Source organism: Poecilia formosa, unplaced genomic scaffold (genome assembly GCF_000485575.1).
Source record: "Poecilia formosa unplaced genomic scaffold, Poecilia_formosa-5.1.2 Scaffold152, whole genome shotgun sequence".
NCBI lineage: Eukaryota > Metazoa > Chordata > Actinopteri > Cyprinodontiformes > Poeciliidae > Poecilia > Poecilia formosa.
Genome location: NW_006800091.1, coordinates 1,333,417 through 1,337,927, shown reverse-complemented (window position 1 = coordinate 1,337,927; position 4,511 = coordinate 1,333,417).

The following is a 4,511-nucleotide window of genomic DNA, read 5'->3' as shown; positions in this document are numbered from 1 at the left end:
ACAAATTCCTAATTATATAAACCCTTTCCCCTAAACCAGGGCTCTGGAACTGCAAGTGACTCTATACAACTTTGTACAAAATTGATAATTAATGATTTTTCCAAAATAGGTAGAATGACAAATCCAGATTTTACCAGTTTTTCATTTCATTAAATATTTTTATTACGTGAGACTAAAAGTACCGATAATGTATTTATAGATCAATTTTTCTGGTTCCATTTATCATTTTGGAAACTGGAAACTATGCGTCACAAATATCAGGATCCCATTGAAGAAGACATATCAATCCTATTGCTTGCTACCTTTTTATTTTTTTTCTCTCTATTTAAAATATAATGCCGACTCCTGCTGTGACAGACCTTTAACTCTGAGACGAGACGTTACAAACTGAAGTGCGTAGCTTTGATGTCGCCGTTTGGTTTTCAGGTCGAGGTGAACTTTTCGTTTGGGGGAAGAACGTCAGAGGCTGCTTGGGTATCGGAAAGAAAGATGACCAGTTCTTCCCCTGGAGGGTAAGAACACAGATCACATTTTATTTAGTTTTTAGGCTAAAGATTTTAAATATGTTGTACAAGTTGGGTATTTAGGGTTAGCTTTGTCTTTTACAGCCGTCTCCATCTTGTCTTCATCTATAAAGCTTTCAAATTGTAGTCACGTTTGTAATAATTCATAAAGGAACTTTTGGATGCAATATTTGGTTGGCTGTTATAGGTTTAGTGACAGATTCATGCTCCAAACACCTAAAAGATGCAGAAACTTTTTATTTTCAATGTTTGACATTACATCAGAACAAACTTATCTTGTTTTACATCAGCTGTTCTGATGATGACTGTTTTTTGAAGGGTCATTTTGTTTATAGAGACTTCATAATCCATGTTATTTATGGTTTCAGTTGTTTGTGCTTTTTATTGTTTTGGGTGGTTTTATTTTGAATATTTGAAATATCTTCCAGTTACAGAAACCTTTGACAGGGCAAACTTGCATTATTATGCCATTATTATTATATTAGTTAAAAATGATCTCAAAATGACAATATTATCATTTACCGCAATCATTTCTGGGACAATTTATTGCCATCAAAATTTGCCATGACAGGCTTAGATGTGTAAGAATGTTGTAGGAAGACAAATGCAGTTCATTTTCTTAAGTTGAATCAATAAAAGATGAAAAAATAAAAAAAACAATAGGTTTGATGAACTTTGAGCTAAATACTTTCAGTGTCCAGGTCTTTCATGAAAATGAGGTCTAGCTCTCAGCGGGGTCTACCTGGTTAATTACAGGAAATACAAGAATATTTTCAGTGTAATTAGGTTTGTTGTTGACTGAAAAAAATTAACAACACATTTTTTTCTTTCTACATGAGTTGTGTGTAACATATTTTGCCGTAGGTTTTTTTTTCTTGGCCAGTTTCTTTCTAAATGAGACATTTATAGATGAGGCTCCTGATGTTAAAACCTTAGAGCTGACATGGAGGGCTTTCTTCTTCCCATGACTATATGAAGAGTACTGTGCAAAAATTTTAAACCACTAACGCTTTCAACACACTTTGCTCCAAGCAGCCAAACTTTCACTTTAAAATAGTCTTAATCTGTATTTCTGAGGCTCTTCAGTGTCGTTCTTGTACCTGATTGTGACAGAATACTGAGCCGTTTGGACTTAAAAATGATAAAATCAAACAGCTGGCAGCAGATTTTTCACAGTTTCTGTTCTCTGCTGATATATTTTCTGTATGTTGTTGTAAAACTCCAGAACCCGACGGTTTATTTAACGTTTCACATCTGAAAAAGATTGTCTCGCTGTTTTAAACCTCTGAACCTGCTTGTTCCCCCGGAGAGCTTTTCATTTCACCTCCGCAGACGTACATTAGCATTTAAACAGGATTTGAGGGCGTGGAAGTCTCCGTGGAAACCCTGCGGGGTTTGGAGCGCACCAGGAATCAAAATAAACTGATGTGTGAACAGAAAGATGGAAACGGTTTGTGCTGCTTATGTTCTGATCTGTGCGTCTCTCTGTAAAGGTGACCGTTCCAGGTCAGGTGGTGGATGTAGCGTGCGGTGTGGACCACATGGTGGCGCTGGTGAAGTCTCTCCTGTGAGCTGGGATCCATCAGGTGACGACTGAAGGTGGAACCAGAACCAGCTCTTTACTTCCAGACTGAATCTGGACTCATTAAATAGACTTTTTCCGCCGAGTTTAAATCTCCAGTCGGTCGTTTTGCGTCACATGGAGATTATTTACGACACGAAGGAAGAGAAACGGCAAAGAGCTTGGAAAAGGAAGCGGTTCTGAGGAATCGGGTTCTGGTTGTTTTTGGTACTTCTGGACTTTGTGTTTGAGCTGCAATAATAATAATGATCGGATGGATTATTATGCAGCAGAAAATGGGCTCAGGTTGTAATAATGTAATCTGAAACTGACCATTTTTGCTAAAAAAATAAAATTTGCAAATAAATAAAAGATGTATATAATAAGAATATTCTGATGTTAATTCAGTTTGTTCTATTTTATGCATCCATATCATTTTTTTTGCGAGATCTTCCTCCACTAATCTTGTTAGTATCTGAGATCGGCTGGAGGAATAAAACCTGATAATTCACTGAATCAGTTTATCCCAGCGCTGGGCGCTTTGGCTTAAAAAAAAAAAAAAAAAATAAAATCTTATTTTCATACCAGATCTGATTTTAATCTTTTTTTCTTTTCTTTACAAAAGAAAATTACAGCGACAGAAAATATTTTCAGAAAATGCCTTGTATTTTACGCATCTTTTCTGCGAGTTGTACAGAGAATTAGGGCTACAAGAAATTTTATTTAGTTAGAAGAATTTAGTCACAAGACTAACAGTACTAAAAATGTGACTTTACGAGAACGTAAAATTATGAGAAAAAGCTTCGAGAGTTATCAAAATATGTGTTGACAAATAAATGGTCAGAGAAAACACAGCTACTGAGAGCAAAGTGGAACCAGAGTAGAATTCTGTACAGATTCCTGAAGTGTTGAAAGGATGTGAAATTTCTGTCAGGGTTTCTAATGTGGTTCTTTTTATTTTTATCAAGAACTGGACAGAAAATGAACTAAACAGCCAAAAAGTAAGAAAAAAAAGTTTTGATAAAGAGCAAGAAAGTCTGGTGCTTGGAAGAAAGATAGAGGAAGTTTGAGATGTTTGCTGTGTGATTTGAAGCTGTGACCTTTGACCTCAGCACAGTGATTTCCTGAAAGGTCCAACTGCTGTTAGGAGCAGTCGGACCTTTCAGCTGAATAACTGCAGGTACCTGGGGGATTTCGCAGACGATCCACAGGATTATGTAAGAGGTAAGACAATCATGAGGGATAACGCTAACGGTCCACACAGGCTCCTGTAACCCCGCCTTGACCATTCTCTTTTTGTTCAGGTCGGGTCAGAGGTGAGCCCAGCAGCCGCATCATAGGAAGCAGGAGGAAGGAGACGGGTGAGTTACCTCTGGTCATTTTGTTAATATCTTTAAAATGATAGCAGCACAAACAAGTGCCTATGCTGCACAAATGTTTGACAGTAATTTTGTTTAGTTTGATCCAAACTAAACAAAATTAGTTTGGATCAAATATTTTGGCTTGATAAAAAATATTTGTAATATTGATACAAAGTCGGTATCAGCAACAGATTGATGCTAGCAAGGTAAAATCAATACTTTAGTTTCAGATTTCCTGTTAAAATGTTATTTTGTATTGTAGTTTCCCAACTCTACTGTAAGGTTTCTCTCGAGTTGCTCTCACATAACTTTTTGCACCTTATTTTGGTAAAATGCGAATAGATTTGTTTTTCATTATCTGGATATGTTTTTAAATGATTTTATAGCGACCTATGAACTTTATCTGGTTTCACTTCTAGATTTGAACAAACCTGGGACAGATTTTTTAAGCAAGTTTTATTTTCAATCATCCCTTCTGTGGGTATTAGGGCTATGAGAATTTATTATTTATCAGAACGGTGTCTTAATATTTGCAGGATAAAATTTTAATTTTACCATTAGAACATCTTAAAATTATGAACATCTTAAAATTATGAGGAAAAAAAGCTGTTTTAATGACAAAAAAGCTTGAATAATTAATTTTTCAATTGTTTTCTCTAAAATGTCTATTCTGGTCATTTTAACACTTTATTCTCGCATTACAACAGTTTTCTGGTAACATTGCTTTATTTTGTCGTAAAGTTAAACTGAATTTCAAGTCCAAATAAATAGAAGCTGTAAAACACGCTTGTCAAACAAGATGGCTGCCTTGGATATATTGACATAAATCTGAACTATTAAAAAAAAAAAAATCAAAATTTTCCACAAATCACATCTTCAAAAACCAAAAATTGGATTATTTAAAATCTGTTTATCTCTCAACCCTTTGCTGATTTATTACATAAAGTTCCAGTAAAATCATCAGGAGTTGAAGCTAATCTCTTTCCTTTATTTCTCTCCATAAGTAATCCTAGAGGATTTGAAAATCAGATTGCACCTGGTAAGTAAAAACACAGAGGCTCAATA